This window comes from Podarcis melisellensis (genome assembly GCF_964234715.1).
Source record: "Podarcis melisellensis genome assembly, chromosome: 11".
Taxonomy (NCBI): Eukaryota; Metazoa; Chordata; class Lepidosauria; order Squamata; family Lacertidae; genus Podarcis; species Podarcis melisellensis.
In genome coordinates, this window is record NC_138543.1 from 30,657,473 (window position 1) to 30,669,031 (window position 11,559).

Consider the following 11,559-nt stretch of genomic DNA (forward strand, 5'->3'; position numbering starts at 1 on the left):
ACACATTTTATTCATATCCCAGGATTCACGGATTTCACTGACAGCAGGGCATGTCCCTGTTAATTTCACTCCCATTATGGGCCATGGGAGGGTGTTGGTGTTGGGAAGGAGGAACCAGAAATGGCTAAAAAGAGAGAGAAGAGAAATCAGTGTTACTTCCCTCCCTATCCACTGTGAGCTGCCAGGTCTTGGATGTGTTGGAACAACCTCCACTGAATCTCCTCTCACCCTATGATAGCCTATACTACAACTGCCATACGTCCGGTTTTCCCCGGACATCACCAGAAAAGCTCAACAATTTGGGGGGTGTCCTGGTTTTTACTTTTTGAAATATGGCAACCCTATCCTACATCTACTTAACTGGGAACATTAAACTAAGCATAGGAGTCAACTCCTAGGGGCCGAAGTGTCTTTGCCCCTCATAAAATAATTGAGGGGGCCAGGCCCCCACAAAGTTGATGGGCATTGCCATTCAGATTGTATGCTTGCACCATGTCATATGATGGATTATGTGGAGTGGGGTTTACCTGCTCTCCCCAATTGTTTTGTTCAAGTTGGCACCCCTGGAACTAAGTAGGGCTTGTTTTCGACCAGACATGTTGCACAGTAAGCAACAAACCATGAACTCAAAGTGGATTTTGAAAGGCTTGGCGTTTTTTAAAAAAAATAGAGGTGGAATTACATAGATGTTCTGTGAAAGGCAAATTCATGGAGGATAAGACTCTCATAGTTATGGCAACTATATACTACCTCCAGGATAACATGCCGCATGCCTTGGAACACCAGTCACTGGGAGAGGGCTGTTGTGCTTGGGGGCTTCCCAGGGACATCTGCTTGATCGCAGTGAGAAAAAGGATGCTGGACCAGACAGGCCTTTGCTCTGATCCAGTGGAGCTCTTTTTAGTGGCATTAACTTCTCTGTGGACTTTTCAGCAAATTAACAACAATAGATGAAGCGGGAGCATCACTGAGGTGTCCTTCAGATCCAAATGTAATGGGTGTTCACTGTGCCAACATTTCTCTGGATCATGCCCAGAATGTGCAGCCTTCTAGGTATGTATTGACATAAAAGAATGGCTAGAGGTGTTAGCAGCAGAAGATTCATCTGTGGAGCTGGCTCGTTAAGGGCTGGCACATGTTCACTACGAAGATGAGTGCCAAAGAACTGAGGCGAGGGTGGGGTAGTTTTCATATCGCAAAATCTGCAAAGCAAAACAGCACGCAGTGCAATTCACAACATACTTGGCTATGTAAAAAGCTGCTGAGACATCACAAATTACATTCAAAATTGCCTGCAAACAGTAAAATGAAAATGAAAAGCACAATGCACATCTTCTAGTAGTTGTTGTTGGGTTGTTGTTTTTTCACACAACCCGTTAATAACGTGGCTTTTAAGACGTGGAAAACCACAGCAATAAACTAGTTAGGACTCCTTTCCCAAGCCACTGCCAAGTGTAGCTGTAAAACAGCCATCCAACAGCAACATTTTAATAATCCGCATTTATAGCATTCTTCATGTTCAATGCTGGCTGTTTAAAAGAGTTGTAAAATGCCTTCAATGGAGAGCATTGTAGATTGGTGCAGGTGTGGCTGCGGTTGGGTGCTGCTAATGTCTGTGTGTATTGATACTTGGGGGGTTAATATATCAATGCAAAAGCCCAAAGCACCTGTAAAAATACAGAAAGGTGACGGAGCAACAAGGGGAAAGGAAAAAGAGAACTTTGTGTGGGCTTTAAGAATTGCCCTTCAGAAATGCCTGAAATGCACATGAGCCATGTAATACTGGGCTGCACATTAATATGAATCCAGCACAACTCCTAATGTTACATATTTGATAAATCTGCAGTAGAACGGCATACGGCTGCTCACAACCACACCCAATGAGCAAAGAAATGTGCCTTGTAGATTTGTACCCTTTTCTGACCCTCAGTTATCACCACAGGATACTTTACAACAGAGGTGGGAAACCTCTGGCTTATGGGCCTAAGGAGGCTCAGCATGGATCCCACTTTGCCCAGACAACACCTCCTGCCCCACACCTGACATTGTATGCTGCATGAGGTATGGAACAAGTAAGGATGCAATTGCAAAAGAAAAGAAAAAATCAGAGCTTAAAGAGCCATATACAGTTTAATCAAGCAAATATGCTGCTTACTTCCATGACATCGCATCTACATGGGGACCATATCTGCACTCAGGATGTGAGAGAAATCCATTGAAAATGGACTCTCAAGTAGATTTCCTTCTGTCCTCCCATTTGACCCCTATCACAGAATGGCCTTTTGCTATGAATGCTTCTCACCTTAGTTCTGTGCCATGAAAGTTAAAAACATGCACACAGTATTTGTAAATATAAAGGCAAATCACTTGGCTATTTACATATTCACTATTGCTGTTTTAACAGAAGGGTCATTGCTTTCCTTTGTGTTGTTAGTGGATTTTGCATGCATATTAGTTGCTACTTGCCAGAAGCAGCCTATAGGTGCTAAGGATGCAATCCTCCTCAGAAATATGACCCATTGTGCTCAGGATAGGATTAGCCTTTGGCCCTGATTTCCTGTATCGTTGAGCCTGTGTGCTCCCATATTTTGATGAGACTTTGGTCCTGATCCTTGATTGTCTTTTGGCCTAGACTTGGTCTAGACCTGTTTTTCCTTGCCTGCACTTCCTGATTTGTCCTTTGGTTCTGACTACTGGCTCTCATCCCATGTCTCCTGGCCCCTACTCCCTTTTCTTTGTTCGTTGAATGTGTATGTGAGAGAGCTCATGCCCTCCCCTCCAACTTTCTGGTGATGGAGCTGCAAAGGGAAAGGGAGAGTCATACAAAAGTGTCACCCTGTTTCTGCTGGTGGGATAACCTCATTAGCAGAATTCCACTGATAGGATACTCCCACCTAAATTAGGTTCTAAGCCATTGTTTGAGGCCTTCCTTATTCTGATTGATGCTAGGTAGGCGAGCCTTATGTCTACTTGGCTGTGGTCTAATCCTGAATGGAAATAAAGGCTGGATCCTTATGCATTTTAGCAGGTACAAGCTGCAGAACTTGCTAATCACCAAGTGTGAGTTTCTCCATATAGTTTAAGTTGCACTATTTGACTTGCAGTGTGATTAAACACTTAAAAAGGTTAAAAACTGGCAGTATTTCAGCCAGTAGAGATGAAAGGAATAATTGGCATATAATTGCAACATACATCTTTAGATTGAGAGTGTTGGAAAAGTAATAATAATAAAAAAAGAAAAGGAAAAAAACACCCCACACAAGCAACCCCCCCTCCCAGTAATTAAAGGATTTATTTTTTATAGCCTAAAACTTCTCTGCCAGAAAATCTTGTGCAGTGTTTAAATAGCCCAATTAAGGGAGAAAAAAATGCCCTTAAGCATCTAACACCTACTAAAAAATAAATTATCAATTGATTTCTTTAATTCCAATCGCAAGATGCATGATTTAAGTTCCGATGTATAATCAGCTAAAACTGATAGGGGACAAATTAAACTAAACATCATGTACAATCAATGTGAATTTCTCTTCTGCTATGAGAAAGCCTAGTACCTTCAGTGTCGAACCATATAATGAGGGGCTAGTATGCTTGCAGAGAGGACTTATGCCAGTATTGCACCCCTGTTGCAAGTCCAAGCCTCCCATTAGGTAAAGTGAGGCAGCTGCCTCAGGCAACAGATACTGAGAGAGTGGTGGCAAAATGCTGGAGGACATCGCCTGCCCTTGCATCTCCTTAACTAATCTGCTAAGCCTGCTGCCCTCAGGTGCAGTGGAGGATACTGACCTATCACCAATGCTGCAGCAATGTTCAGCTGCTAGTTCAGTCAGCTTCTGTCTGTAAATGGAATGGGGCCCCACCACCTTGTCCTTTGCTTAAGGCAGCAAAATGCCTCTGCTCAGCTTTGCACTGTTGCACCAGCGTCATATCATGACTAGGGATGGAGGAGAAATTCAGTTGAGTTCACGTACCTTAGATGAAACTACCAGACTGACAACATCCACACTCATGCCACGTGGACAGTTTTCATTGCAGCACTAGGGCCAGGAGGAGGAGAATATTTCTTCCCAGCCCAGCCCTGAGATGGAGAGGGCAGCCCTCTACTTGCCAGAGGTGCTGACTTGGCCCCAGGTTCTGGATGCCCAATGGTGCCCGTGACGTAATGTGACATCATGATGTCATGACATCACATTGAGGCGGTGGCACAGCAGTACTTTCCAAGGCCTTGCGGGGTCTCGGAGGTCACATCTGAGGTCTCGCAACACCTCTGACGTGACTTCTGATAGAAACCGGAAGTTGTGTTCCAAGGTTCACAGGGGCCTTGGACGTCATCTGGGCGGTCGCCTTGGGGTTCTCATATTAAATTTTGTGAGTGCCCTGGCACCAAGGGCCCTCTAGAGCAGGCACCTATGATACTTGCCTTGTAAACGTGCCTCTTTCCCCTCTTCTGAAGTGCCATTTTAGGAGGTTTTAACACAAAGTTTTAAGTGCTGAGTCTTTTTAGCTGTAGCACCATGAAAGATGAAGTGCTCAGTTTTGTAAAGGGTTGGCCGGCCACTTGAAGTGGTTTGATGGGCCACTTTTGGGCTGTGGCTATTCCACACACCCCCTACACACTTAACTGTGAGTGAGTCACATTGAATTCAGTGGTACTGCACAAGAGTGTTCTCTAATTCAGCTATTTAACATGCTATGCATTCTTGGAGAATTTGGTCCCATTATCAGCTCCTCCACTTCAAAACAGAATTTATTGTGGGATTGTGAAGGAAAATTTCTCATTAGATACTTCCTATCAATAAATTACTGATAATTGCAATACTTTCTAAAGGTGAATATTGGCTTTGGGGCAGACTCCAGATTCCTAATCATTCTGGACACGCTTGAGTTAGCCATGAATCTTCCAAGCTGGCTAGTATGATGGATGCACCATGGTCCCATGGGATGTAATAACAAACAGGAGGCCTTCCAAGTCTGAACTGACTGTTTCAAAATCACAATTCCATACACTGATCTCTTTCCCGTCATGTTTGCAAATGCAGAAGGTCACCAGTGAATACTTCTCCAGCTTTGCTTTTTAACATTGTCGGTCAAAATGAGATCCCTTGGATAGGTGGATATTAAATATTAACTGTGTCTGCAACTTCGGGGCTGTCTCCATGATGCAGCGCAGACATGCAATCAATACCCCTGCTCATTTATAAAGTAATTTCCCAAAAAGCTTCTCTTTGTATAGTTCCTGTATTAGAATGACTGTGCATTATTGATTAGTTTATATTCTGGAGCTTGGCAGGAGTAGAATTCTCTACCCAAAAAGTGCAAGCATTTTCTTTGTGAAAGTTCTTTGACACTATTAGATTTGCACAGTATGGAGGCTACTTCTTTCCTGGATCGAATACTCCTTACCTTTCCTTCCATGCCCTCTTTTTGGTGGTCAGGGATAGCAGGAATGCTGGTTCCTGTCAGATGTTGTTGGATTACAACTCCAACCATCCCTGGCCATTGGTCTTGTTGACTGAGCCTGATGTGAGATGGAGTCCATCAACAACTGGAGGGTACATATCACATGATGCCTGTGGTAGCTGTAAGGTCTTCCCTTTTCATTTCCCCACTCTTTTTGCCTGTTCTTACCTCCTTTATAGCTTGCAAAGAGATTTAAGGGGGGTGGGGGGGAGAGAGAGAGAGAATGCAGAAGCTAGCAACTGAAGATTCTGGAGCCATCATGTACATTACGACCTCATTCTGTGGAATGGCCTGGGGATAGCTAATAAATTTGACAAACCAGGATTCATAATGATCTCAATAAAATGAGCAGCTAGGAAGACAGCTACAGTTCAGCAATGGAGAATGAAAAGTGATATATGCAGGGAAGTAAGGCTAAATGCAGACAGAGTTGGCTTGAACCCAACATCTGGATCTCCTACTCATCTTCTAAACATCCCTAACACACCCTTTTCTTTTTTCTTACTATCTGCATTTGAAATGGGGAATGCCTCTAAGATAGTGTCAGGAATGCATATTGTGCAGAGATCTGAATTTGAACAAGTTCAAATCTTTCCAAATATTAAAACAGCTGTTTTAAGAAAGGCTTAGGTCTGGTTCTCATTCTATTTTTAGTAGCATGTCCAAGTACCAAATATATACAGGCTGCATGAAATATGAATGGAGCCTACATATTGTTGCACACCATCCCAATCTCTGAGTGGTGCAAGATTCCACACTTGCCCAGGGTTTGATTCTTTGGAATGAGGCACAGCAGAGACTGTGGTGTCATTAGGATATATGGTTTATTTACATATATTTGTGGGAATGTTGAGGGTAGTAGGAGAGGATATATTGATTAAATATTATTCTTCCTCACTCAAGCTAGTGAGCTAGTAACAGAGCACATTCCCGTGCACATTGCTAGAAGCTAGTGGATGGATTCGTTAGAACCATTTGAGTTAAGCAATCCAGTCTGGCTTGTCCAGATTGGATTGTTGCTGGTAAATCCCTTTTTAAAAACAATAATGACACAACAGTCTTCTTTTAAAAGTAATGATAAGTTTTATCTACATTCAGTTCGAAGTATGGTCCTGAAGGCAGCTTTAGCTTGTAGTTACAGAGAAAAGTCTGGATTCAACCTCTGTGAGGGATGAGCGCATGTGATGCTGGCTGAGAGCAGACAGCAAAAGGCATCAAGAAGAGATGGGATCAAGAGTGTCAAGAGGAAGATGGCTGCATGACTAGCCCCTTTATAGGCTTTGCTAGGGTCATGCCCATCTACCTGGTCACATGTAGGGGGAGGATGTTCCAGACCAGGTGTGACAGGAAGTTCTCCTGGCTGGAGCAACATTCTCCTGTGTGTCCACTCTGGGCAAACAGGAAATGTTGTATTTGACTGCTTCAGTGATATTATATCCCACAATATTTACAATCTGAGCCTATGATGGAGGGCTTCACAGCATTGACACCCCAGACGGCCTTGCTTCTCCCATAGCCACAGCCTTGGCATCAAGCAGAAATCAAGTATGGCTCTCATTCTCAGGCTTCTGCCTGCTTATTAGCCCAGCTCTCTCACACACACCCAATTCTGGCTTTTGTCCTACTAACTACCAGCCAGGTGAGGGACGGGGCCCACCCATTTGCCCTCTGGCATAAAGCCACATCCTTTCTTATACTGATGACCCATACTTAAGGCCTTGCCTGGTCCTTGCCTGGCTATGTCAGGTGCGCGTGCAGGAGCCAGGCCCTGTGACCAGGACTGGGGCCTTCCTGAGTTTGTTCTGAAGAGGCAAGGTGCAGCCTCACAGGTGAGGCTGATTGGTAACTCACAGCACCTGGTGGCAAGAGCTGGGAAGGGATATAAGGTCAGCATTTCCCTTCAGCTCTTTGCCAAAGCAACACGTCCCCTGCCTTGCTGCATTTGGTTCCTTGACTCCTTGCTCCTCGGACCTTTGACTCATGACTCCTTGCTTCCTGACCCTCGGATCCTCGGATCCTTGCTTCTTGACTCCCAGCTCTCTGACCCTCAGACTCTTGGCCTCCCGACTCCTGGCTTCTGGCCTCCTGTTCCCACCCCACCATCTTGCCTCAGGTCCTGACGTCCCCTGCCAGGACTTTGATAGCCCATGAACCGGACCGTGACAGGCTAATTCAACAATGTGATCTTCCAGTAGAGTCCGCACACAACCCAAGTCACAACACTATATAATTTATCACCTCCTTCCAAATACATATGGGTGGGCCCATGCCCGACGCTACTTGAACTTTATTTTCTATTAAAAAAGAAAAAAATCTGATAGTCAGAGGCCTTCTCGCTGCTAAATTAACTTTTGGGTGTTGCTTTTTAAAAAAGAAAATTAACTTCAGGATCCAAAGAACTATAGTTGCAAATGCTCAATGCCATTAAAAAAAATTACTTCTTCTTTTTTTTTAAAAGCAGGCCCTCATTCTTTATGAAAACCATTTTGGAAATGGAAAGAAGCTTTAAAAATGAGTGATATGATAAGGAGAACTGGTGTTCAAAATTGTTTATTCAAAGCTACCCTTGGATTGGATGCTAGCCACTATAAACAGGCTTTACTTCCTTTATTTCCATTCTTTACCAAATGCAAAATTGCACACATAAAAAAATAAAAGTCCCATATGTGCACAAATATATCTATTTCCTGAATCCTTTGCCATCCACAATTTTAAACTGGTAATTAAAAACCTACTGGACTGCTTGCATTTAAAATCCACGAGCATCCACAAAATGTATCCTGGAACACTTTCTTGGCTCAAAAGTGACCAGTGCTGTATTTGGGGATTCATCACATCTCTCATATAATTTGAAACAATAAACTGTGCATCTTAACTCTCAATATGTTGGGGAAGCCATCATGGGAGTTTAGACTATGAGGATGATTTTGAAAACCAAAACCAAAAAATACCCAAGTCATTAACTAAATAGTTTCCATCTTGTTCTCTGGATTACAGCCCAAGTGACTATAAATGTCTGTTAAAAATAATTACTTTTGTATGTGCATATGCACATGTATACATACCCATATGGTTCAATGTGGGAAAACGAGTTGTAAAATGTGTACTGTGCTCATTTAGGAAGGCAAAAAGATTAAGTTGTTAGGGAAACTATCAATAATTGCATACATGCTTAGCAAATTTGCTGGGGTTCATGGTAAATATATATATATCTAGTCCCTACATACAAGTATCCCAGCTCTTTCTCTAAGCCTCTCTCCTCCAAACACTTCATCAGGAACATTGCTAGGGAAATAAAAGATGCAGGGCACAGGCCATGACACAATTATTTTGTAATTTTATGTTGTGAACTGCTCTAAGAACTGCAGATGAAGGGTGGTACACCAATTTAATAAGTAATAATAATAAATTACATATGCAGTTTTAAATGTACACATGCAAATGTAAGTCTCTGAGCAAATTAAGATTGCATGTGGCTGGAGTCTCACTGGAATCAAGCATGAAGAAGAGAAGAAGAAGAGTTTGGATTTGATATCCCGCCTTTCACTCCCTTTAAGGAGTCTCAAAGCGGCTAACATTTTCCTTTCCCTTCCTCCCCCACAACAGACACTCTGTGATGTGAGTGGGGCTGAGAGACTTCAGAGAAGTGTGACTGGCCCAAGGTCACCCAGCAGCTGCATGAGGAGGAGCGGAGACACGAACCCAGTTCCCCAGATTGCAAGACTCTCTCTCATCACAAGATTATCCTCTGCAAATTTCATTGAAATAATGCTCCTCAAACATCATCATCATCATTATTAATTGAATTTATATACCGCCCTATACCTGGAGGTCTCAAGGTGGTTCATAGAAAAGATCAATATAAAAACCGCAATATATATAATCAAAATAAAAACAACCCAATAACACCCCCCCCCCAAAACGGAGCCACATTTTTAAAGAGCATAGGATGTCAATCAGATCAACCAAAGGCCTGGTTAAAGAAGAACGTTTTTGCCTGGTGCCTAAAGGTGTATAATGAAGGTGCCAGGCGAACGTCCCTGGGGAGAGCATTCCATAGACGGTGAGTCACTGCAGAGAAGGCCTGTTCTCATGTTGCCACCCTCCGGACTTCTCGAGGAGAAGGCACACGAAGGAGGGCCTTAGAAGATGATCTCACATTATGCCCAATATTCCTTCTCCCTTAGCAAACAAACCAAGACTGTCGCTTGACAGATGTAATCAATGGCATCTGGCATGGAATTTTTCTTTGTAGGTCTTTTAGTTGAGTTCTGCAAAACTATTGTGGTTCTCATGGGTAAATTTAATATTACTTAAATCAAATTACTATGTGGGATTAGCTTTAGAGACACAGATGCTTATTAAATCAAAGGATGCCAGACTACACTATACAACATCACTGGGTGGGTGGGTGGCATAGCTGTCAACTTACAGATTTGAAAATAAGGGACCAGCAGCCTCGGAAATAAGGGATCAGCAGCCAAAATAAGGCATTTTCCAAGCACAGGTATGTTCAACTTCTGAGCGCCTCCGAGCCAAAGGCAGAAAGCCCAGCCAGCAGCCAAACGAAGCCTCAAGCCTCAAGGAAAACCACGTCACCTCACTGCTGGGAAGCGCTGAGCAAAGGCGAGTCCCCAGGCAACACAGCCGATTTGATCAGCACAAGGCATACAAGCTCTACCCCCCAGTCGTTCTTAGACTTCTTATTGGGTGAGCAACACAGCCAAGCAACACAGTTGGAGCCTCCCTCCTCCCTGGCCGGGAAGGAGGGAGGGAGAGGAGCTGCTTCCTTTGAAACCTGGGAAATTTAAGGTACATCATCAATAAGGGACAGCAGCAGGACATGGTGCTGGGATAAGGGACTGTCCCATCAAATAAGGGACACTTGACAGCTATGGTGGGTGGGTGTGCGTGTCAAATTCCTGCATCTGTTTAAACATCTGGGCAAATTGGCGGTTTGGGTGAATGAAAATGCTACTAAATATGGTAGTGTGAGAAATGGCAAAATAGATCAACAAGGATTTCAAACTGGGACTGCGCACAGGCCCTCTTACCCGATCGAGGGCTCAATCAGGTGTTTTGGAGCATGAAAAGGCAACACACTGGTGGAAAGATGGTGGTTGAGTTGTGCTAAACCCCACCCCTATTTCCCTGTTGCCCTCCATAAGTTGAGGAATGGGAAATAGGGTTGCCATATTTTATTTTATGTCAAGTTTGTTGAGCTTTCTTGGGGGGGGGGCGTTCTTTGATTTTTTTTACCAGAAATTTTTAAATAAAATAGCCTAACTTGCCATATGTCCAGGTTTTCCTGGACATTTTGCTGCTTAAGCAATAATCCACCTGGATGCCATTTTGCTGAGCGTATGGCAGCCCTGATGAGAAACATCTCATTCAGGGGGCCTCCTGCACTTGTGGAGATCCCTGTGTGATTAGAACTCAGAATCTTCCAGAATTCTAAATTGTGTGGGGAGGAATATGGGCAGAGAACATAGGAGCCAACTCCTAGGACACTTCACACGCTCCCCCACAAAATATTTGAGCTGTCAGCCCCCCCAATGTTTATGGACACTGCCATTCAAATGGTGCACATGTGCCATGTCTTGTGATCAATTATGTGGGTGGGGTTCACATGGCTGCTCACCAATATTTTATTCAAGTTGGCCCCCCTGGAGGAGAGTGTTTAGCATGCTAGTCACTGCTCTTTCTGCATGCTGCTGTTTCACACAAGTAGAATGCTTCAAGAGGTTTCATCCTGCCATGCGGTACAGATATTTTTTTATCATCATCATTATAGCTCATCTAGCAGTGTGGTAAAGCAGTCATCTATAAACACCTATCATGCTTCACTCTACCGTTCATACCCACTGACTGTACAATTTATGTCTTCTACTTTTCTTTTTTTGGAAAATGCATCTCAGAACGAAATGCATTGAAACCTCCTTGAGATACTACCAGGGAAAGCTCCAGGCAGTGCAAGATACTATCATTGCCCTTTATTACTCTGCATCTGCAATTATCTGTGATTATTTCTAGATTTCAAAGGCCTGATTGCTCGGCCTCTATTTCTTTGAAGCCAATAGCAAACTATAGACTCAATTTTTT

The 11,559-nt window shown here is 43.5% G+C and overlaps 1 long non-coding RNA gene across 2 annotated transcripts; it reads right to left on the reverse strand.

The window, feature by feature from the left end:
- Nucleotides 1–52: 52 nt before the first annotated feature.
- On the reverse strand, nt 53–10,848 carry LOC309380373. 2 transcript variants are annotated; one of them, XR_014172890.1, is made up of 3 exons: nt 10,749–10,848; nt 8,681–8,742; nt 53–124 (listed from the first exon to the last, which is right to left on the reverse strand). It is a non-coding gene; the product is annotated as an uncharacterized lncRNA (long non-coding RNA). The 2 variants fall into 2 exon arrangements; XR_014172891.1 differs by lacking the exon at nt 10,749–10,848 and adding an exon at nt 10,512–10,571 and having other exon boundaries at nt 77–124.
- Nucleotides 10,849–11,559: the final 711 nt, after the last annotated feature.